The 25,540-nt window shown below is 47.3% G+C and overlaps 1 long non-coding RNA gene across 2 annotated transcripts in view; it reads left to right on the forward strand.

Moving 5' to 3' along the window:
• Positions 1–15,124: 15,124 nt before the first annotated feature.
• The window catches only part of LOC138286611 (uncharacterized), a 56,425-nt gene continuing 46,009 nt past the window's right edge, over positions 15,125–25,540 (forward strand). For both annotated transcript variants that reach the window (XR_011202020.1, XR_011202021.1), the window contains exon 1: positions 15,125–15,256. This is a non-coding gene — a long non-coding RNA (uncharacterized lncRNA). The remainder of the gene's footprint in view (positions 15,257–25,540) is intronic.

The raw sequence follows: 25,540 nt of genomic DNA on the forward strand, positions 1-25,540 counted from the left end.
GGGATTCCTTACTGGGGTCAGTAGCCACGACAGGTTGGGGTACCCAGAGTCCCCCAATAGCCATACACGGTGTCTCTCTAGCTGTTCCATCACGTAAGGGATGCTGCTATTCCTCAGGATGTAGGCGTCATGCACTGACCCTGGGAATTTGGCATTTACATGCGAGATGTACTGGTCAGCCAAACACACCACCTGGATGTTCATGGAATGGTAACTTTTTCTGTTCCTGTACACCTGCTCCCTGTCTCTTGGGGGAACCAAAGCCACATGGGTCCCATCAATGGCACCAATGACGTTGGGAATATGTCCAAGGGCATAGAAATCACCCTTCACTGCAGCCAATTCGCCCACCTCAGGGAAAATGATGTAGCTCCTCACGTATTTCATCAGGGCAGACAACACTCTGGATAACACCTTCGAAAACATGGGCTGAGACATCCCAGAAGCAATTCCCACTGTTGTCTGAAATGACCCACTTGCCAAGAAATGGAGTACTGACAGGACCTGCACCAGAGGGGGAATCCCTGTGGGTTGGCGGATGGGGGACATCAGGTCGGGCTCCAGCTGGGCACACAGTTCATGTATAGTGGCACGGTTAAGACGGTAGGTCAGGATAATATGGCGTTCTTCCATTGTCGACAGGTCCACCAGCGGTCGGTACACGGGAGGATTCATCCGTCTCCTCGCCAAACCCAGCGGACGGTGCCTAGGAAGGACAACATGGAGCACAGAGTCAAGCAACCCACAGGTACGTACTCACAGCTAGCACAGTAAACGATTCTCTATGCAGTGAATGGCGTGCCTGAGTGGCTATGCAAGGCCTAGGCCTGTGTGACGCAGTTGAAATTGAGCCATGTGGACCCTCGAAATGGCGGCTGCCTGACCTGTGAAGTGTGACAATGGGATGTGAGGTCAATGCGCTGGCGTGGCACACCGCACCGCCGCGGACGTGACCGCCATTTTCTATCTACTTATCCACTTGCGACTTGAACTTTCACAGGAGAGGACCTATACTGCAAGTGTTGCTGTGACCTCGGTCTGGAAGGGACAATGGCTGCTGCGCCTGGGGAAAGGGCCCCTGCCTTCACTGGAGAGGAGTTGGAGAAACTTGTGGATGGGGTCCTCCCCCAGTATGCGCTACTCTACGGTCCTCCAGACCAACAAGTGAGTTTAATTCAATCTGGATTTGGGGCCACTGGCTGGCTTGGGGGCCTGGCGGGGGGCCTGGCGGGGATGGGGGGCATGTTGGGGCTGGCGGGGGGCCTGGCGGGGGGCCTGGCGGGGATGGGGGGCATGTTGGGGCTGGCGGGGGGCCTGGCGGGGATGGGGGGCATGTTGGGGCTGGCGGGGGGCCTGGCGGGGGTCCTGGCGGGGGGCCTGGCGGGGATGGGGGGCATGTTGGGGCTGGCGGGGGGCCTGGCGGGGGGCCTGGCGGGGATGGGGGGCATGTTGGGGCTGGCGGGGGGCCTGGCGGGGATGGGGGGCATGTTGGGGCTGGCGGGGGGCCTGGCAGGGGTCCTGGCGGGGATGGGGGGCATGTTGGGGCTGGCGGGGGGCCTGGCGGTGGGGCCTGGCGGGGATGGGGGGCATGTTGGGGCTGGCGGGGGGCCTGGCGGGGATGGGGGGCATGTTGGGGCTGGCGGGGGGCCTGGCGGGGATGGGGGGCATGTTGGGGCTGGCGGGGGGCCTGGCGGGGATGGGGGGCATGTTGGGGCTGGCGGGGGGCCTGGCGGGGGGCCTGGCGGGGGGCCTGGCGGGGATGGGGGGCATGTTGGGGCTGGCGGGGGCCTGGCGGGGGGCCTGGCGGGGATGGGGGGCATGTTGGGGCTGGCGGGGGGCATGGCGGGGGGCCTGGCGGGGATGGGGGGCGTTGGCCCACTGGCAACGAAAATGCAGACAAACTTGAACGTGGTATTTCTCCCTCCCTGTACGTGTCACATAGGTCCGCGCCCATGAGAAGATCGGGATTTGGCGTGCCATCGCCAAGGAAGTCCGGACCCTGGGGGTCCACCATCGACGGGGCACCCACTGCCGCAAGAGGTGGGAGGACATCCGCCGTGGGACCAAGAAGACCGCTGAGTCTCTGCTGGGGATGGCCTCCCAACGTAGGCGGGGTGCCTGCCGTCAACTGACCCCCCTGATGTTCCGGATCCTGGCGGTGGCCTACCCTGATTTGGATGGGCGCGTGAGGGCAGCACAGCAGACACAAGGGGGTGAGTCCAAGCATTATCTACTCTGTTGTCGCGCAGTGGAGGTGTCTGGGTGGGGGAGGAGGGCTGTGGGTCCCCCTAGGCCAGGGCGATATCTGTAGGCTGGGCACCCCCGTAAGCCCCTGTGTCCCCAGCCAACACCCTCAGTAGTGTGTCAGTACAGCCATCCCTGGTCCGTGTCATCCATGGGTGCAGTTGTCAACTCTAGGCGTGTAGGGCATGTTCCACGGAATGCGTAGCGGACCCCAAGTGCGCAACTTAGTGCAGGGGGCATCTGTGTCTGTCATGTCCGCTAACTGTACCGGAGATCCATGTACTCAATATCCCTTTATTTCTCTCTCCCCCCCCCCCTTTTTGTTTGTCTTTCTGTGCTTGTGTGCATCAGCATCATCAGGCGGAGGAGAAGTGGCATCGGGGCAGGAGGGAGCTGCATCTCACATGGCCCAGGAGGGCCATGCCACAGAGTCTGACTGGACCAGTGAGACGGAGGGCGAGGGGAGCTCCACAACGGGGACGACTGGACCCTGCAGCGACACGGACACGTCCTCGGAAGGGAGCTCCCTTGCGGGGGTGGCACCATCCGTGCCCCCCGCCATTACAGGTACAGCCGCCACCCAGCGCACCATCACCGCCCTCCCAGCAGCCCCTCAGCGTTCGCCCCGTGCCCGCTCTGCCAGGAAGCCGGGCATCTCCTTCGCCCCAGGCACCTCAGGCCCTGCCCCTGTTACCCCCGCTGCCCTCAGTGAGGAGGTCATTGACCTCCGACGAACGCTCATTGTTGGGCAGACTACCCTTTTGAATGCCATCCAGGGGGTGGAGAGGGAGGTTCATCGCAGCAATGCGTACCTGGAGGGCATTCATTCGGGTCAGGCTGCCCATCAGCGATCGTTCCAGGCTCTGGCCTCAGCACTGACGGCAGCCATTGTCCCTGTCTCCTGCCTCCCTCTACTAACTCCCTCCTCCCAGTCTCCTGTTCCTCTGCCTGTCCCACCCACACCATCAGACCAGCCTGCACACACCTCAACCCCCAAGAGAAGCTCATCCAAACATAAGCACCACAGATCACGCAGACATTCACACACGCAACATTCCGATGCAGACATGCCAACAGTCACTACCACCTCTGTGACCCCCACCTCTTCGTCTCCCTCCTCCCTCCCTGTGACGTCTACACTCACACCTCCATTCACCTCACCATCAGCCAGTGTTTCCATCACCAGCACACCCTCCAGTCCAGTCCGCACACGTGCAGTCACCACCCCCACTGCCATTTACACATCCCCTGTGTCCTCTCCCACTGTGTCTGTCACCCCCTCTTCCACACCACACAAACGCAGCCACCCACCCACCCAACAGCCATCCACCTCACGACAGCCTATCCCTCCTGCACCTGCACCCAAAGACAGCAAACGTGACTCACCTACAACCACATCCTCTCCCTCCACTCCCATTCCCACTGTACCTACCACTCTCCATTGTCCCAAGAAACTCTTCCTCGCCACTGCTAACTTCTTTCCTGACCCTGAGCGCCCCCCTCCTTCTCGTCGGGGTAAGAAGAGCACCTCAGCCACCACCAGCCCTGCAGCCCCCTTGACAAGGGTGCAGGGGTATTGGAGCCCACCAGCCCGCATGTCTGGATCTTCGCCCAGCAGCAAGGGGACAGCCAGCCCACCCCCTGGGAAGAGGAGCAGAAGGCGGAAGGGGCGCCGCAGGAGCCCGGCTTCTACATCCCCCCCGGACACCACCCAGACACAGTCACCAGCCACAGCTCCAAAGGGAGGAAAGGGCCACAGACTCCCGACTAAGGAGGGCAAGGGCAGCAAGTCGGAGAGGTCAGGCTGCAGGCCTGCTGCCCAGGAGGAGCCCACCACCCCCATAGCCGCTGGCCAGGGAGGACCCAGCCCAGCTGGCCAGGAGGGCCCCACCACCCACAGCCCAGGTGGGCATTGAAGGAGCACCATCCCCGCTGCCCAGGAGGGCACCACCAGGCAATGAGCAGTTGGCCATAGACCGGCCGCCGTCTCAAGAACCGCTGAACTGGGCCCCGCCGTCTCAAGAACCGCTGAACTGGGCCCCGCCGTCTCAAGAACCGCTGAACTGGGCCCCGCCGTCTCAAGCACCGCTGAACTGGGCCCCGCCGTCTCAAGAACCGCTGAACTGGGCCCCGCCGTCTCCAGCACCGCTCCGCTGGGGACCGTCGTCTCAAGAACCGCTGAACTGGGCCCCGCCGTCTCAAGAACCGCTGAACTGGGCCCCGCCGTCTCAAGCACCGCTGAACTGGGCCCCGCCGTCTCAAGAACCGCTGAACTGGGCCCCGCCGTCTCCAGCAACGCTCCGCTGGGGACCGCCGTCTCAAGAACCGCTGAACTGGGCCCCGCCGTCTCAAGAACCGCTGAACTGGGCCCCGCCGTCTCCAGCACCGCTCCGCTGGGGACCGCCGTCTCAAGAACCGCTGAACTGGGCCCCGCCGTCTCAAGAACCGCTGAACTGGGCCCCGCCGTCTCCAGCACCGCTCCGCTGGGCCCCGCCGTCTCAAGCACCGCTGAACTGGGCCCCGCCGTCTCAAGAACCGCTGAACTGGGCCCGCCGTCTCCAGCACCGCTCCGCTGGGGACCGCCGTCTCAAGAACCGCTGAACTGGGCCCGCCGTCTCAAGAACCGCTGAACTGGGCCCCGCCGTCTCCAGCACCGCTCCGCTGGGCCCCGCCGTCTCAAGCACCGCTGAACTGGGCCCCGCCGTCTCAAGAACCGCTGAACTGGGCCCCGCCGTCTCCAGCACCGCTCCGCTGGGGACCGCCGTCTCAAGAACCGCTGAACTGGGCCCCGCCGTCTCAAGACCCGCTGAACTGGGCCCCGCCGTCTCAAGCACCGCTGAACTGGGCCCCGCCGTCTCAAGAACCGCTGAACTGGGCCCCGCCGTCTCCAGCACCGCTCCGCTGGGGACCGCCGTCTCAAGAACCGCTGAACTGGGCCCCGCCGTCTCAAGAACCGCTGAACTGGGCCCGCCGTCTCAAGCACCGCTGAACTGGGCCCCGCCGTCTCAAGAACCGCTGAACTGGGCCCCGCCGTCTCCAGCACCGCTCCGCTGGGGACCGCCGTCTCAAGAACCGCTGAACTGGGCCCCGCCGTCTCAAGAACCGCTGAACTGGGCCCGCCGTCTCAAGCACCGCTGAACTGGGCCCCGCCGTCTCAAGAACCGCTGAACTGGGCCCCGCCGTCTCCAGCAACGCTCCGCTGGGGACCGCCGTCTCAAGAACCGCTGAACTGGGCCCCGCCGTCTCAAGAACCGCTGAACTGGGCCCCGCCGTCTCAAGCACCGCTCCGCTGGGGACCGCCGTCTCAAGAACCGCTGAACTGGGCCCTTCAAGGCAAGACCCGCTGAACTGGGCCCTTCCAGGCAAGAACCGCTGGCCCTTTGGCAGACGTGGCAGGGCAGGATCTGTCTCGGGCAGGGCTGCAGGATGTCCTCTGGCCAACATGCCTCCTCCAGTGGCAGTGGAGTCTGTTATGGACTGTTTGGACTGTGGCTTTGCTCTCCCCAGGATGGCCCAGTGGGCAGGCCACCCACTGTATGGACTGTATGGACTGTGGCTTTGCTCTCCCCAGGATGGCCCAGTGGGCAGGCCACCCACTGTATGGACTGTATGGACTGTGGCTTTGCTCTCCCCAGGATGGCCCAGTGGGCAGGCCACCCACTGTATGGACTGTATGGACTGTGGCTTTGCACTCCCCAGGATGGCCCAGTGGGCAGGCCACCCACTGTATGGACTGTATGGACTGTGGCTTTGCACTCCCCAGGATGGCCCAGTGGGCAGGCCACCCACTGTATGGACTGTATGGACTGTGGCTTTGCTCTCCCAAGGATGGCCCAGTGGGCAGGCCACCCACTGTATGGACTGTATGGACTGTGGCTTTGCTCTCCCCAGGATGGGCCAGTGGTCATGGAGTCCCCTCGTGGATCTGGCGTCGTGTACTCAAGTGGCTGAGGTGCCCCCCCTTCCCTTCCCCCTGAGGTGCCTGTCCTATTTTCTTTCTGATGCCCCTGCAGTGTTCTCTCCGTGGAGTTCTTGTCGTGGGACTGGGCCTTGCCCCTTTGCACAGGACCCCTGTGGTCCACGGACAGTGGTTGGACTACATTTAGTAGCTGTATATATTTTGTACATAGTTTATTTATTTATTGGGATTACTGGTGTCCATATTTCAATATATCTGCCCGTTTATGATCTCTTCTTTTGGTCTTTGCATTATTTCGGAGGGGGAGGTTTGTGGGTTGTGACAGTGATCTGTGGGAATGCATTGATGTGTGTGTTGTAGTGGGTGTGGGAGGGTGGGTGTGTGCCGGTAATCTTTTCCCTCCCCTGTGTCGTAGGTGCAGTACTCACCGATGTCTTCCGCGCCGCCGGGCGTGCTCCTGGTACAGGAGCAGGTATAGGAGTGCGGGGATGACCTGCAACTCGGGTTCCATACTGCCGGAATCTCGCGTGGAGTGCGTAGAGGTGAGCGTTTTCCCGTTCGTAGTCTGTTTCCGCCGTGTTTTTATCGGCGGTGCTCCCGCCCCGGAAAAGGTGGCGGATTGGTGGGTCGTGATAGGGTGGGCGGTACATTGTCTGCCGCCTGGCTGTTGGCGGGGACCGCCGCGCTGTTTGTTTGTTCCGCCGTGGCGGGCGGAGTGTTAATGCAGCGGGCTGTGTTGGCGGTTCCCGCCAGGGTCAGAATTGCATATTTTGGACCGCCGGCCTGTTGGCGGCTTGGCCGCCGCATTATCACCGACCGCCAGGGTCAGAATGAGGGCCTATAACTTTTATAGTCACCCACTACCTTAACCCGTTCCACACCGTTGGGATCCAAAACAATATTCAGGGCCCTTTGATCCAACCAACCCAATACTGCTGGTCCTTCTTCAGCAACATATAATTTGCCCACGGTTCTCCTGCCCTTGAATTCAAAAACCACTTCTCTAAAACCAATCATAGGAATGGATTCACCTCTAAAACTCTCTGGAGACACATCTGTTGGATTTAATGTGGAGCCCAGAACCTTTTGAAATTTATGCTCCCACATATTCTTGTTTATAATTGTGTACGGGGAACCAGAGTCTGCTACGATCAGTACACGCACTCCCCCAAAGAGAATTTCACAAACAGGCTTATTTCTAGATTGTAAACTAAAGTGTGATACACAAGAATTTTCTATTTGATTTACTTCTACACAATCTTCTACATCAAAATCACTGTTAATACCTAAGACATACTCATGGCCCTTTGAATCGGCACTAGAATCAGAATTGCATTCCGAATCTGATTTACTGATCACCGCTGCAACTTTTCTACCTCTTCTACACACTTTCACACTTTAGCGAAATGGCCCTTAATGCCACACTTAGCACACTGTTGGTCTAGCGCCGGACATTTCTTGTAAAATGCTAAGTGCTCTTTACTCCCACATCGAAAACATTTTCGTTCAATATTCTTTGTTTCCGTCTGTTTCCTATGTGTTTCTTCCTTATTCCTTTTAAATTTAACCTTGCTAACTACTTCATTCTGTACTTCTGTTTTTTCACAATAAATAGCCTTTGCACATTTATTCGAAATTTCAGCTTTTTTGACTAGAGCCACAACTTCCTCCAACTGTGACTCTCCATATACCCACAATCTCTCTTGAATGTGAGAATTATTAACATGCATAATGATTTGATCCCTGATAAATTCATTATGCAACCCACCAAACCTACAAGTAAGTGCTAGTTTTTTTAGCTCGGAAACATATTCTTCAATAGATTCTGTTTTCTGTTGTTCCTACTGAAAAAATTGTATCTGTCAATTGCAATACAGACTGATGTTGAATAATATCTGTCGAGGTCTTCTAAAGCATGAGAAAACACATTCAAATCCCCATCTTGTTGAACTTTTTTTTCTATTGAGTTATACACCTTAAGACCCATAGGACCCAAGCAGTGTAATAAAATGTTCTTCTTTCTAGTTTGAGTCAAATCTTCGTCATCAATAGTATCTAGATAGTTCAAAGAGTATTCTTTCCACTCTAGCCACTTGACATGTTGATCTCCAGTGGAAGTCAGAAAAGGTTGTGGAGGAGTAAGAGTAAATGTTTGAGCAGCACTCATTTTTGTTTCTTTACTTTACAAAATTATGAAAGAAGTCTCTCAAAAAACAAAAAGGTACATCCAACATGGCCGCCGAAAAGACACCTCAAAAAGTTCTAGTGTCCAGGAGGACATAGCATTTAGTACACGCCTTGATCACAACACCGAGAACACAGTGAGTGCGAAGGAGTGGGCGTGTGAAGTAGAGGAAGGTAAAGCAGACACTTGGGCTTCTTTACTAGCTATTTCTGCAGAGCTTTGTTGTGGACTGAGCGCTGTGTAAGACCTCTTTTGCCTGGGCACGTGTGTAGCAGTGGAAACAGCGTGCTCCTCTTAAAAAAAAACACCTTGCGCCCTTCACCGAAGCTTGAGCACGAGCATTGTATGTGCAGACGCAATACAACACAGCCGAGATCGCACAAGAGCAACGGTTGATGCCTCGTGGCGTTGATGTCTCACGACTTGAGACAGCACAGCGCTAGTCCATTCGTCCACATAAAAAAATAATAATAACAACACACGGTGCAGCACAGCGGTACGGGCGGGATAAACTGCTTTAGAGATGCCCAGTCACCAAAAGGGGAAGGTGTTGGCGCGCTACTCACTCCGGATGGTCCTTGGACACTCTCAAAGACGAGACGAATCAGCGAGGGTTTCAGACTTTAAATGTAGTCGTCGCCAAAATTCTTGTAGTATAACTCATCAAACAGCATTGAGTTTCCTTGTAGTTTATTCAAATAAGAAAGCACGCCAACACCAGTGTCTGCCTGTTCTCCACCCTGGTCAACTCCAACTGCCCCTTCCTCCAGTTCTCCACATCCTTCCCATTCCATTCTTTCAACTACAAACATTCCACTAACTCTACATTCTAAGTAAGAACTACATTACACAACAGTGTGTTTCCGGAATTCTTGTGTTTGTTTTCAAGGATTTTAATTCAGGTGTGAGTCAGCTGGAGTTATAGCGTGGTAGATGAGGATGAGTGCTGAACTGACATCACTGGATTGCAGTGGCGCTGGTGGTATTAAAAAACAGTGAGGCGCTACATACATTTACATTACATACGTTACAAAATTACACCAAAACACATTACAATAAACAATGAAAAAAGAGAAAAATAAAGTTTCACCTACCTTATTGTGCAGCACGTCCGGGATGCTCTCCAAGTCCTGGGCTCCAAGCTCCTCAGAGCGCGAGATGACATCATAAAGCCAACTTCCTTATCCAGTCCGGACGCTGTTCTCATGCTGTTAGGCAGCATGAGTTAAGTGTTTGGATTGGCTGGAGCAGGCTCCCTCAGCTCTTGGAAAGGCACTGGAGCCCTGTGCCTGCTCTCCATGTCTGCTGTCTAAGACAGCTGGTTTGAGAGGTTTGAATTGCGGATACCGGTTTGGCAGTAGTAAGATAGCCGGCCAAACCTACATGTGCACTTCAAACTCAAGTGGCCGCTCCGACACACTGACCCTGCCCCCACTCTCCGTTCGGCAGAGTACAAAACAAAATGGTAATAAAATCATGTTATTACCATTTTATTTTTCACTCCTTCTGCAGCAGTGTGTGTGGGGGGGGGTGAAGCTCCTCCTCTCATATGGAGGTACAGCCACTGCTGGATTGTTATAAAGTGGTTACTTTATACTGGAAGGTGTCAAGGTTCAATTTCATCCAGGGTCCAACAGTTATAGGGTTGCTCGAAATACCATTAAGAGTGGTGATGCAAGATTGAATTTAATTACATTGAGGTCTATTCAGATGACAGCATGTTTTTGTCACTCTGAAGAGGTTTTGAGGAGCTATAATTTCTGTATACCCAGATGCATGACCTGAGATATGTTGAACTAGATTAAAAGAATCAATTATAGAGATAAAGCATTTAACTGGAATAGCTCCATTTGTCCAATAAGGTTTTTGATGTTTTGTATTACGCAAAGGGTGGGGTTTTTTAATGTGATCTCCTAGACGAAGTTCAGGAATGGATATGCAAAAGTTAGTTTACATAGTAGTTGTCTCCTTAAGAAGAACTGAGGGTGTAAAGTAGAGATTTGCATTTCACTAAGTGTGGAAAGAGTTGACAGTTTTAATGGGAAACAACTACTCCTTTAATCTTCTTAGTGCAACGATGCCTTATGAGCACCTCATTCTGAGTGTGTCGCAGTTTGATGCAAAAAAATTAGGAGACAAGAATCTATGATTCTATATAGTATTCATGTACCAATTCCCCACAATTAAAAGCTTTGCCCCAAAATAGGGAGTAACTCTAAAGACCCTTTACATTGGGTCCTTTTCTATGTACTTTTTCCCTTTTCAGCAAGAAAACTGCTGACATTTTCCGCCTGCTGACAGCAGACCAACAGTATCAGCATGATGGCTGGTGGGAGAAACATGGGTTGGGCAGAAGGGTCATGGCTTGGGCCTATGTGGGGGAACCAAACCCTGCCTTCCTGTGCTGCAGAAGTAGAGTGGGGACCAAGCAGTGCTTCCACCTGTAGCCCCTGTCTCAGTAGCATACCATGAGTTTATAGGTTCGGGATTATGGGGTCCTGAGTTTGCTGAACAAATAATTCTAGTGCCAGAGACCTTAGAGACTCATAAATTTGGATCTCACAGCTCAACCCAGAGTTATCACTCCGGTTGGAATCCCTCCACTCATAGAAAGGAAGGAAGTATATTGTACCTTGGCATATGGCTTTGTGTAGGAGAGGTGACACATGATCACTTAGCCTTGTTTCAGTGATGAAGAGGAGGTCATAGCTGTAGTCAGATTTAATTTCAAAGGTGTTCAGACATTTCATGATCACTCACCTTGCACTTAGTTTACAGAAGGTGTGTCGAGTAGGTTGTAGGACAGTAAGGGATTTGTGGAGATTGACAAGTAAAGGTTGGAGGAAACAAGGAGAATGAAAATAGGGTCACTGTCTGACTGAAGCAGCTGTCCATGGACTTTATAGGGTTAGGATGAAATAGATGGAGGAAGAGGAAGTAGAGTGATGTGAAAGGCGTTTTAGAAAATGTAATTCTAGGAGCATGGAGAAGGAAGGAGTACAATACTGGGTGAGAACGGCAGGGGTAGCTGAAAGAGACATTCCAAGTGGTAGAAAAATGTGAGCTTGGATAGTGGCAAGACGGTAGAAAGAGAGACATTTAATGTGGAGGAGAGCTCCCAAAAGTGTGAGAGCTGGAAGTGGGATTGAACAATTTACATGCAAGAATAGAAGGAATGTATTAGTGATGAGAAGAGGGTAATAGAGTGAAGGAAAAGAGAATAGGAAGTAGGTAAGGGAGTGGTGGGAGGTGGGAAGGTCTCAGTAGAGGAATGAAGATGATCGATTGCAAAAACAGTAGAAGAAGCTGGAGGATGAGAGGTTTTGTTTTCGAAGTGGATGACGTTTAGTAGGGAAAGATGACCAGAAAGTGGTTGGGGAATGAGGGATGTAGTTAGAAAGTAGTGCTACTGGTAAATATATTGTGGTAGGTGTTGATAGGAAGAAAAATGAATAAGGGTAAAGAAGGTGAAGAACAGAAGGTGTGTTGAAGGCAGAGGAGAAGGCCTTAGGTTCTTATAGGAACATCAACATAACATGGACGTCAAGGCATTGTCGGTTTTATAAACGCTCCTAGGAACTTTCGATTCTTTGGTTTAGCTGAATGTTGCAAACCCTGGGTGGCCACAACTCGGCTTATAGGAAATATTAGAATGCAAACTAATCATTGAGGTGTGGAAAACCAGTAACCTATAGAAAGGATCTGCATAAGGGAACAGAATAGTGTCTATCGGGGTGAGACAGCAGGGAATGCACTCCGTGGAATCCACAGAGGACCAAAATAATCAGAATCCACTGACAAGCAAAAAAGGGACAAACCAGCAAAGGTACAACTAATGAAAGATGTAAATGTGCTCTTTCAAACACACCCAGGAGCAAGAAAGAAGCTAAACAAAGACGTACAGCATTTGAGAGAACACAGAATATGGAATATGGTAAGAGACATACAGCCCGCAGGAAGGCCCAATTGTGTCCTCACGACAGAATGAGCAAAACAGGATCACTCAGGATTGACCAATGAGCAAACTACAAAACAAGTACTTAAGGCAATTAAAAAACAACTACATTGCAAGTGCCTAAAGTGCTCTATTGTGTCACTATAAGAAAACTACACAAGTGACTAAAGCAACTACATAAGAGCCTAAGGCAACTCCATAATAGGTGCCTAAGATAACCAGAAAACAAGTGCTTACTGTAACTGGATAATAGGTGCCTAAGGTAACTACACAACAAATGCCTAAGGCAGTTACATCACAAGTACCTAATGCAGCAACTATACAACAAGTGACTAAAGCAACTATAAAACAAACGCCTAAGGCAACTACATAACACGTGAGAAAGGCAACTACATACCAAGAACCTAAGGCAACTACATAACAAGTAACAAAGGCAACTAAATTACAGGTGCCAAAGGTACCCTACTGATGTGAGTAGAAGGAAACTACACAACTAGTATCTAAAGCAACTACGTAACAAGAGCCTAAGGTAATTATGTAACAAGTGATTAAGGAAACTAAATTACACATGCCTAAGGTACCCTACTGGTGTGAGTAGAAAGAAACTACACAAGTGTCTAAGGCAGCTACATAATAATAGCTTACAGTATGTATATATTACAAGCACCTAAGGTTACTTTATAAAAAGAGTCTAAGGCATGGGTACTCGGAAACATTTTCCCAGGGGCCACAAAGTTTGGTCTGTTGTGTGACCGAGGGCCGCATTGATGCTAGCAGAGTGGTGATCAAAGGGAGGACGGGGCTCTGAGTGGGGAGAGGTTATGATGGGTGTGGGGGACAGGAAAGCATATAGATCTAGTAGTTGAATCACACAATGTGAAACCAGAAAACCTGGCATTAATCCCAGCTTCCCCTCTTTACCTACTTGTGTGATCCTAGGCAGTTGTTTTATTTCACATTCCCTTCTTTTTCTTCATTATTGTATGCAAGAGGACCTCACAATGCATGGCTTCAGGATGTGCACCGAGCAAACCTTTCTCCTGTGTTTAATTTAATAAATGATGAAGTTGTTCATGTATAATAGGAAATCAGGCCAATCAAAGAGTGCAGATAACAACTGACTTGCCCCTTATTTCACTATTGGCATTGTTATGAAGGTGGGGGATGAATTAATGTTTCTGAATTTATGTTTGAAATCTATCACGTTAAAAAAACCAAAACTTCTCCATGCACTGATATCTGATGTACTATGATGAAATGGTTCTGCTCGTTAATGAAATGAACTTTTTGATTTTTTAAGAACCCTTATCATAGCTGTAGACATTTGCTGCAAGATTTCTTGAAGAATGAAAATGTTCCCGCCTTTAATCAGTGCAGGGCAACTTCCTTACTTAATCTTCAAATAATGTTTAAATAAAGGATTGCCTGTTAATTTAACATCGTCTTAACATTAGTGCTCAGTAGAGTAAACAGCAACCTGGCCCTACTGGTGTCCTGGGGGCCGAATGTAAAGGTCAAAAGGGCCGCATGCGGCCCCCGGGTCGTACTTTGAGTAACACTGGTCTAAGGCAACCACATAAGAAGTTCTAAGATAACTGCATAACAAGTGCCTAAAGCAACTACATAACAAGTACCTAAGGCAGCAAGTATGTAACAACTAATTAAAGCAACTACATAGCAAGCTCCTAAGGCAACTATATAACATGAGCCTAACACAACTACATAACAAGTGCCTAAGCAAATTACATAACACATGACTAAGCTAACTACGGAACACATTGCTTAAGGCAGCTACATAACAAGTAACTAAACTGGCATCTATATAACACGTGACTAAAGCAACTGTATAGCAAGTGCCTAAGGCAACTACGTAACAATTGCCTAAGGCAACTACATAACAAGTGCATAATGCAACTACATCACAAGTACCTAAGGTACCCTATTGGTATCAGTGGAGGAAAAATACACAATATGTGCCTACGGCATCTACATAACAAGAGCCTAAGGCAACTACATAACAAGTGACCAAGGCAACCACATAACAAGTGACCAAGGCAACTAATTTACACATGCCTAAGGTACCCTACGGGTGAGAGAAGAAAACTGCACGAAAAGTGTCTAAAACAATCTAACAAGTGTCTAAAACAAGTACATAACAAGTGCCTAAGGTAACTATATAACAAGGGCCTAAGGCAACTACATAACAAATACCCAAGGTGGCAACATTATAAAAACTGACTTAAGCAACTACGTAACAAGTATCCTAGCCAATTATATAACAAGTACCTAAGGCAACTATACAACAAGTGCCTAAGGTACCATATTGGTGTCAGTGGACGAGTGATGTTGAGGAGGGGAAACATTTCCTCAGTATCTTGAATGGTAAAATTCTGATTGTTAGAACCAGTAAGGTCATGCTAATGTGAGAAAGAAATAACCAGGGGTTTCATCCATGTCCCTAGTAAGGTAATCAAAAAATAAAGGAAATATTAAACACCATGATAGTGTAAAATTAGATGTGATAGTTTGCTCATATAAACACATGAGCTGCAAAAGTCCCTCAGACTGCACTCAAAGCAAGAGGGCATGGGCGTATTACAAATTTAAAAAGCGTGTTGTGAGAGGATGCAGAAGCAAGAACTCTAGCAGCGATGGTCTATCGGAATTTAAGGATGTTGCTCAAGGCGGAACTAATGCAGGTGATGATAAGTGTCCTGCATGTGTTGAGCATGTCACAACTTCCTCAGATATATCAAGTACCATGAATTTGAGGAAGTAACCAACTCGCGATATATATGAACAAAGTTTACTACTCAAGTTCATATTGTTTTACAACTGCTGGTAGGATTTCTGCAGGGAGAAGGCAGTCCCATTCAGAGTCATTTGTGAAATCTGGCCGTGCTCTACTTCTCGTAACACTGGCTCATCCACAAAGATTACATGCACATCACTGGTAATGTATGGTTTCATATTTTAGTGCTGATTCCTGGCAAAGATGAGAAGCTATGCTCAAACTTTGAAAACTCTGTCTGGCTGGTATAAAATAGTAACTGGGTCTTAGATGGTTATATCCCCTCCATGATACTTCCACCAATAGAAAAGGCTCCAGATGGCTATCAGTATGGGGTTAACTTGACTATTCCATAGGCTAAAACTATGTTTATTAACCATATTGGCTTATTTGAGAAAGCATTTGCTGCTGTGGGAGTGTGTTTGCCATCTCATTTCAATGATAGTGCTGGTCTGGAAAGTATCAGGTTCTCCAGAGAATGTGATGATCTGTGTGCTCAGTGTCCTGAAATGCTACAGGCTTTTGAAGGAGACAGCTTGTATGAAACCTAGTATGCGACACTATGGGACATGCGATTATAGACTGGATCAGTACCCTTGTTTTGGTTATGGCTAGCAGGGAACTAGCACCACGCCATCAGGGCATCCACACCATCACAGCACCTTTAACCAAATGCTAAACAGCCATTGGAGTACCAATACCCTTCACTGTACCACAAATGTTCAGTGTTGCATCACCATCCAACTCACAACACCACTATCAGCAACATTAAAGTGATGTTTACTGAGTTCCTAGTGTTTGCAGATCTTTAGTGATAATACTATTTGTATGTTTATGTGATTTCTAGTTTATAGTTAGTGCAGGGTCTTGTGTAGTTGTTTGAGGTACATGCTCTAGACCTAACTATATTTTATTTTGCATATATTTTCATTGTAAGGAAATATGTTGTATTTTTACCTACTCTTAGGAATTCTGACTTGTGTGTTATGTTTTATGTAGAGTATGTTCGTTTTCAGGGTGGGATTTTGTGTGTTTTCTTTTACAGTTGTTTTAATGATGTTTTTTTATGGTAAATATGTTTTTAACAAATTAAAAGTGTTGAGATTTTTAAGCCACCTGTGTATTTTACTTTTCCTTGTTTGTGTTTTTTGCAGACAGTGCACATTCCGCGGGTGCTGACAGGTAGACCCCTGCACTGCCCAGTGGCCCCAGTTCTCCCTTTCCGCCAGCCTTTTCATGGCGGGGACCCCACCATGAAAAGGCTGGCCGAAAGGAAAGTTGTGATCAGCACAGCAGTGCCGAACTTGGCACTGCCGTGACTTACCACGACTTTGACCACCACCAACCCATTGGGATCTGTGATCCCGGCAGTGGCGGAGGTGTCCAGGCGGTCCGACTGCCAGGATCATATTCTGGAGGTCTGACCACTAGTATTGCGGCGGTCCGACTGCCACCGCGAGTTTGGCAGAGTCAGGACCACCAAACTCATAATGAGGCCCTCAGTGTTTAGTCTTAGTTATTTGGTTGTGATATTTTAACCGTAGCGTCTGTCTATTGTTTCGAGGTAAGGTTGGGTTTCGATTATTAGCAAATAAACACATTTTGCTTTCCAATATTTCCTGAATTTATTTACTTTGTTTGAATGTCTTTGATTTTAGTTATGTTAGGAATTGTTATAGTCTTAGGTCTTTGTTGCTTTATTCTTTTTTAATATTTCTAGAAATTAGTATAGTGTAAGGTGACTTCTTCCAAATGTTCCTTAGAAGTAATTGAGCTTTCACGATTGTTAGTTTTTGCTTCTCACAAGAGAGTAATGTCTCCATTCCACCATAAAATGTTCAAATCGGTGCAGGAGTCCACACTAAGGGGCATATTTAAGAGCCCCTAGTTCCAACCACTTTAGCGCTGCCATAGCATCATGTTTTTTACACACGCCATATTTACAAAGTGGCACAATGCATGCATTGTGCCACTTTATGCATTGTGCCACTTTGTAACCCCTGTGCAACATTATGCCTGCACCAGGAATGATGTATGCTGGGGGGGTGTTACGGCGCTAGGAGGCCTGCAAAAAGGGCGCAGTGAAATTTAACAGATTTCACTGCACCATTTTTGGCATCATTTTTAGCGCCTGCTCAGAGCCGGTATTAAAATCTGTGGGCCTCCCTGCACTATGCTATGCTAGCATCAACATTTTGACACTAGTGTAGCAATGCGAGACAATAGCTTCAAAAACTTTGACGCTATTGGACTATCTACCGCCATGGTGCACAGTATTATAAATACGGTGCAGCACAGCTTTCCAGGAGGAACCCATCAAGAATTTGTGCAATGCAGAAATATTGAATCCACACTTGGTTGTAGATGTAAATCTCCGAAATAGATTTAGTGTGTTCTTTGTGAACTGGTCCCCATATTTGTTCTCCTTGCTCTCAATTTTTTCCCTTCCCTTGTGGCTTCTTTCTGGACTCTCTCTCTGCTCCTGTCTCTCTATCTCCACTCGATAGGTATTTCTATTGCATGTTATTGGTGTCATGTCTCTCTTAAAGGCCGCAGATGATCTTTTCAATACTTTCAGTTATTTAGTCTCTCGCCTTATTATCAGCGTCTCTCTTCGACTCTTTTACTCCATCTGACTCTCTCTCTCCTTCACTCCCTCTCTGTCTTATTTGTCCGTTTACCCACTCTTTCACCTTTCTTTCTTTGGCTCCTCTCGCCTCCTACCTCTCATTCTCCTTCTTTTACTGCCAAGCTCAGCCCATCTTTTTTAATGGCATTCCATCAACGCATGCTACACACTGGCCTATCGTTTTGGTTTAGTGCAGTGATTGCTCTCTTTCAGCCTGTGGACTCTGGTTGCTGACCTTGTGCTTCTCATGAATTGTCTGCTTTTCCATTCTTCACAGTGAGTAGATATTCTGCCTGGGTAAAATGGCTGTCTAGTAGTCTGTTGTTTGTGTCTATTTCTTGGAAAATTTAAGTCCATCTATATGAGCTTCTACATTGCCAGTTGAGGGTTGACTAATCAGTTCCCTTCTTAATATCTTGGGCCAGTAATAACTATACAGTAGAAAGTGGAAACTAGGTAGTTTGGTTTAAGAAGGACCACACACTGGAATGCAGTAGTGTGGATAGCATTCTTGAAGATAGCGGAGAGGTTTCTAACTTCAGAACAATGGTGGTGGCTATTGTGTGGTGAAGCGGTGGTGGTTGGTGCTATTGTGAATGCGAGTTTGGATTATGCAAACACCTTTTTTGAGGAGCTACGGTATCATCAATGCAAGCATGTGTACATAGCGCACAGCGTGGTTCAGAAAGGAGGGGTCTGATGCGATCATTCCTTAGTGTCTTACATTTAGACAACTCTACATGGTGTTAAAGCGCGCATGTGATATCATCCTCTTGGTCATTTCAGTTCAGCTCAGAGCAGTACCTTGGTGGTCGAGATGTATGGGCCGCATGGAAAGCAGCTGTATAGTCTTAGGTTGCTGGGTGTGTTATATTCTGTAATGTAAATTGAGATTGTGTACCGTAGGACATTCCTCTTTCAGGGTGGGCTATGACTTGGGTTTGAGTAGAAGATGAACTATAGGCACAGCTAAAATACTGCATTGTGATTCATTCGTCTTTTTTTGTTTTTATGTGTCATTCATAATTAAAGGCCTCATGGTTATTCTCTGTTTTATGTGCTTCGCTGTCAGCAGTTGCATGTCGGAAAATTGTGACACAAAAATATTGTGTCATAAATATTGATATCAAAAATATCGACTATAGATACATATAAATTAAAATACAAAAATATTGAGCACAGAAATAGTGAGTAAAAATATAATAAATACAAAAATATCACCACCTGAATGCAGAGTCCTAAAATATATTACTTATGGATTTAACCATAATGGTGACTTCAAAAAGTATTTCCAATACTAACATTTATAAAACTATTTACAGATATAAATGTAATTAAGTAGTTTCATTTTGAATACAGGAATGTAGTATTTTCTAAAAAATGTACATACAAAGGTATACAAGTATAACCAATCTGTAAATATCTATCTGTCTATCTATCTATCAAACTACACATTTAATAAATAATTTCTTAAAAATGAATATGTTTAAAAATTCGAACAAATTGATAGCAGGTTAGGGTTGCAGGTTTCCACTTTTCATCTTTTTCTCTGAAAGATGTGTCTCTTAGACTTTGCTATCCTTCTTTCTTTCTTTTTTACCTTCAGGCAATGTTTTATTTTACATTTGTGCAGCCAACACCACGCCTATTGACTTTGACAATGCTTGTTCTTTTTGCAAGGTCCCGGCAGCTGCACACTGCTACCAGCCCACTCACCTTTGCTCATTTACATGACTTCCAGTGCATACTTTCAGTCTGAATTTTACAGCTGAAAAAGGGCTGCCTTCGTAGAATAATACATTGGAAAAAAGTATATCAGAAAATATTTGCAAATCCTTCCATGTGTTACCACACACATCTGCCCACCAGTAGCCATCTTGCAATGATTTTTTAAAATAGTTTATTAAAAACATTCCAATATGGCCATGTGTATGTGCACTACTCGTGTGTGCATGCCTGTGAAATAGTTTATATTTTGACTAACAAATTCCAAAATTGCCACCTGTGCATGTATGTAGACTTCCCTTTCCACCAGAGATTTCCCTGGTGGAAAGGCTACTGGCAACAGGAATTTGCATTCCTGCCGCCGGTAGATGACTCTCCCACCCCCATCTACCTAAGAGCCCCCGTTCCCTTACAACATTCCCACCCCCCACCTCCCTGAACCCCCAGTAACCTCCCTACCCCCCTGCTCCCAGTAATGACCCGCCACCCCACATACGCGTACTCACTCCCCACCTCCGATCCCCGTACTTACCCCACGCATACACGCATGCACCCACAGACTTGCACACTCTGGCACTCACTCACACTCACAACACTCTTACACTCACGTGCACACACACATGCAACACCCCCAAATCCATACACACATACACGCACACACGCACAACACCCTCACTCACACACGCACTCACTACATTCACCCCCATTGACATGCATACACACTCCATCCCCTACCCCTTCCTTTCCTCAACATACATACACACACAACCCTCACCCCTGTCTACATGCATGCACACACGCACCCTGACCCAGCATTCACATTCACACGCATCACCATCACCACATTTACACGCAGACACACAAGCACGCATGCACAAACACTCCCCATCCCTCCCCCCATTCATGACGCATATCATATCCACTCACATACATCCATTCACACCACCCCCAGTGGAGGACACTTAGCTTGTCCCTGAAGAGAGAGGACCCAGCGCTCCCACCGTCGGCAGCGCCCTGCCATGAGGACACCGCTAGGCCGTATTACATGTCGTAATACAGCTGGCGGAGTCCTTTTGGCTTGGTGGTGCCGGTGGTGGAACCGGCTTTGCGCCTCCGACCGCCAGCAGGACTACTGGAGGATTTCCACCCAAATTGTGGTGGAAATCCTTCAGTACTCGTAATATGGTGGTCGGAAGACCACCAGCACTGGCAGTCTTCTGGTGCCTGCGGCTTCGGTGGACTGAGGAAAAGACCGCCGAAGTCAGAATGACCACCTCAGTCTTCACGTATTTACTCTTACTTCTTCCCCATCTCTCTAACTCTTTTGCTCTGTATCATAATCCAGTTCAATTTAGAGATGCTTTCTAGATATGACATGAGTTTGCAACTGTTATCAAAGATCTCTAGAGTCATAGAACTTGCATTAGTTGTACATGTGTTTCAGGTATCTTATGGTATCTCAGACAGACATTTATTCTGTTTACTGTATGTGACTATATCAAGGTTGATAGAGTCGACCAAGAATAATATTGCATCCACCACAGAATACGTATATATTTATTGTTCTTAACTCCACGTATGCATACCTAAACCTAGGTAATGTGGTTTGGTTGATGAGGTGGATACAATATTTCTGCCTTCCAATATGACAAACACAACATAGTGACATCCCCACCGTTCTTCTAGCTTTGTGTATTACTTGGTCCAGAATTCACAATTAAATGACCGGCACTAGTAGTTTTTATTTGACTCATATTTGGAGTAGTCCTATTGTCTCTGAAGCCCCGGCCACACAGCCAACAGACCAGGTCTGGTTCCAGGTCTGTCTGTGATTCCTATCTCCAGTGATTAATTTGTAAAAGAATAAGTGCCAGACTCAAAGTTTTGCTCAGAAGCTCCTGGCATGTGCTATTGAAAGTCGGGGTGTCATATACCAAGGATGTCTGGTCTTGATTCCACCTCATGCCTCCTTCATCCTCTACTACACCCTCCTTAACCCTTCATCTCACCCTTGCAGTTTCCTGCTTACTCCTTTTGTCACTTTCTTTATGTCTTTCTCTTGCTTCTTCTATCCCACATATTTTTTTCTCCCTTGCTCCGGGGCAATGTCTGATAAGGAAAAATTAGTGCTGGTATCAACAAATGAGCATCAGTGTACCTCACCTGCAACTACCTGCCCAAATCAAATCAAGCACTGCCTACCTCCACTGTGTGATCACTCCCTCTGTATTTTTCTGTCGCTACTCTATCTTTAAGATTTTATACAGTGAATAAATATTTTACTAGGGTAAAGGTCCTGTTTAGTAGTTTAGATATTGTTGTGTGTTTGTGTTCCACAATCACAATATCTATTTTGATTTTCTCTGATAATAGATTCAGCCTTATGTTTCTCAGCTTTTAGTTTTTTGCAGAGGTATGTATCTCCTCTTTAACTATGTTAGTGGGTTCTAAAAATTAACAGATTTATTGGTACATTTCTTAAGGTTTGTATACCTGTATGCTGAAATCATTTGTTTTGAGTTATTTTGAGTTCGAGCTGGAATTTTGCAATGTGTTTTTTATGGTTAACAGCAATGAGTTTCCTTGTAGTTCTTCGCCACAGACATTGTTGGGAGCATAACAGAACAGTAGGTGCACGTGTTCTACTGGGATGGATTCCCACTTGGTGTAAAGGTTAGTGTTTGCAGTGCCTCAGACTTCACTCCTATATATTGAGAGTGGGTAGACAACCCCATCAAATAGTTTTATCCTGTAAAGATTTGGATGCTGTGAAGGGTTGTTTAGCCACCGTGCCCGAGGACAGGTGAACTCCCCCCAGTAGCCATTGTGCCTCCCTGCACAGAATATTTAACTTGAAAGATGTCAATTGTTCCTTTAAGGGGTGAAGCTTTGAAGAAAAACTCACAAAGCAAAAAAAACTCCTTCTGAATTTTATAGCTCTTAACTGATAATGCAGATTTAATAAAAAAATAATATCAAGGCACCCAAATCTCCCTGACATTAAGAAGGAGAAACGAGCAGAGCTAAGATAAACTCAAATTGAAGTTCTCAATAAGAATTGTAAAGAACAAGGAGTAAAAACCTTGGACAAAAATAGAAGCAAGGGGTGAACAAGCCTTTACTAAAAATATAGATCAAATGTGTTGCAAAGCATAGAGAATTTGGATTTAGCCTCTAAATATATGATTCTATGTGGAACTGGCCTTGTAGGAAGAACTCAGCCATATCTTAGATTGGGAATCTCTATTGATAACTATGGGTAGCCACCCATCTTGATTAGGGATACTATATATGACTTAACTATTCCTCCTTTCTGAACTCCATGGCATTCACCGTGTAGCCGATGAAGAAGAAGCCCAAGTTTGACAACCTTCAGCCACTGTGGCATTCCACAACTCTACTGCTGCCCAACACAACCGGTGCTCCAGCTAGCTCATAGATCACCTCTCCAGGCATCTGCAAGCAGGAAAACACCAGACTGTATCAGGCAGTATGAGCACCCAACAGTGCACCAAGCACCACCCTCATGTACATTCAACATACCCAAGAGAACCACTCACCTTCTCCTTGGCTTACAAGCAGCTTCTACTATGTTTCTGAGTTGTCTTGACACAGTCACAACCCATCCAAAGGTTCCCATGTGGCATCATAATTTGGCCCTGGCTCCTATGGAGTTCATTCCAAGTTCTCTAGGAGGAGGATACATTTCCTGGCTTGAGGCCATTTTCCATATCTACCAAAAGGTATTGGCAACTATTGGTCTTTGGCGGTGTGTTCAATAAACTCCTTCATGGTGAAGTGACAGTGGTTGGTTTTTAATTTTGCTTTGTTTTGGCAGCCTAAGACTTTTTTGTTTTATTTTTAGGCAACGTATGGTTCAGTAACTTTGTGCCATGCGGGTAATATTCGCAGCGCTGATGACGTTTCTGGGGTTACTGATTCATTTGCTGTTCATTAACGTAGTTAATAAACTTCAGCTTATGCAGCATCCATGTCTCATTGCTCGTTGTTGTTTCAAGCTATCTGATCACACTTGGACGTCATTTAGGAGTCACCAGGGGTCGATGCTGCGACCCCAGTGTTGCCCCCTGAAACTCCTGGCACTGCCTTCGTTATCCGTGGCCTCGGAGGTGACAGTGTTAGTGCCAGGAGCACTGGAGCAGCTCGTTCTGATGGACATCACTTGGGGCTCAATTGTCCTTCTTTTCTGTCGACCTTTTTATTATACTAATAGTGGATATTACCTTATTCACTATTAGCGTAATAAGAAATGGAGTAGCAATAGCTGGAATTTGGCCTTCCCTGGCAGCAGAGGTAAGCAAAATAATGCTTTTAAATATATGCTGTGTGCGTGCTTGCAGGTTTATGTCTTTTTGTGAGAGAATATGTGTATGTGTGAATGTTTGTGTATGTGGTAGAAGAGTATGCATGTGTGTGTATATGTGTGTGTAAAAGTCAAGGTCAAAGGGCATATGATGTCACTTCCTCTACCCCTGGCATTTAGGTGAATAAAAAATGTTCTAGCTTAGGTGTCAAGAATTTTTAATTCTATTAAGGACAAGGAGGCGAGGATTATGCTTCCCCTTCTTTGCTGTTTAATATTCTCTAAATCACAGCAGCCAATGAAATTAAACTTTGATGAAAACTACATTACCAGCAACTTTCACTGTGACCTCATAACAACAGCATCAGTCATAGCAAATAAAGGGTATATAAACAATGTGGTGCCAAGAACCGTCCTCTTTCTTTGCCCCATGACTGAGCAACTCTGGACTCTATGTAGGGTGAACAATAACCGTCTGTCGCCGCACCACCTAGAGGTTAGGTTGATGCTTTCGAACTGGAAGTCGAGGACCAACTGGGCCCGGAACTGGAAGATGAAACAACTCATGCCTTAATTACCCATTCTGATCGGAATCTGGATAGAAAATAGAGAGGAATCAATGTAGCCCTTGGAATGGTGAGATTAAAGTCATCCACAATATCATACACAATAACCGGGAGGTAACACATTAACAGTACAAACATAAAAGATGCATTCGTATACATAAACATAAGTATATAAATGCATATATCGTATCAGGTGTAAAAATGCCAGGGTGAGATACTCCTCACTTCTATGTCCTTGATAGAATTGAAAATTTGTGACGCATAAACTAGAAAACTTTTTATTCTATGGCAGGACCGGAGGCTTCAGATTATGCCTGTTCAAATCTTTTGTAGGATAACAGAAGCCGCATCTAAAATTAGTATGTAGTAAAAGGTTTTGAAAGTAGAATCTGCGGACCAATCCGGCACTCTCATGAAGGTGAGACCCTAGGTTAAAGGACCTTGATGCCATGGCACCTTGCACAGAATGTGCCCCAAACTTGGGGGTGTCAATGCCTACTTCTGAAAGAATCCATTTGACCCAGTGGGCTAAGGTTGCAGAAGACAAGGGGTGGAATGGTTTCTGGAGAGCAATCAGGAATTTACCCCCATTCGATTGATGTAGCTCCCTGAGACGATCTTCATACTCTTTCAAGCAATGAACGATTCATAGCTTTGGATTATCTGGGAAACAAGGATAGGTAATCTGTCTAGAGAGAGTTTTAGTCCTTTTTGAAATAGTAAAGGAAACGCCTTTAGGGAAGTACATTCTGCTTGAAATATGTAAGGCTCTAACATCAGAGAATCTTCTACGAGGTACTTGGCATAGTATTATGGTCAGTTTAGCAGACAATTGTTTCTTGGACAAATTAGAGTTAGCGGGCCATCTCTGGAGAAATGTTTGGATAATGTTAACATCCCATAGATTGGACTATTTTGGGAGAAGAGGATTGGATAGACGATGCCTCTCATAACTCTACTTACCAGAGGATGTTCACCCACGGGTTTTCCATTGATAAATGAGTGACCTTCAGATATTGCCGATCGATAGTTGTTGACAGCAAAATATCCTAAACCACTGGATCCCATTTCTGCAAGGAAGTTAATCACAGAAGCAACAGGGGCCCCAAGGGATCTAGGTTCTGTGCATCACACCAACCCAAGCATTTGTTCCAGGCTGTGGAGATGAAGTTGAGAAATTGTTTCAAAAGGTCAGCATAACC

Source organism: Pleurodeles waltl, chromosome 3_2 (genome assembly GCF_031143425.1).
Source record: "Pleurodeles waltl isolate 20211129_DDA chromosome 3_2, aPleWal1.hap1.20221129, whole genome shotgun sequence".
Classification (NCBI taxonomy): domain Eukaryota; kingdom Metazoa; phylum Chordata; class Amphibia; order Caudata; family Salamandridae; genus Pleurodeles; species Pleurodeles waltl.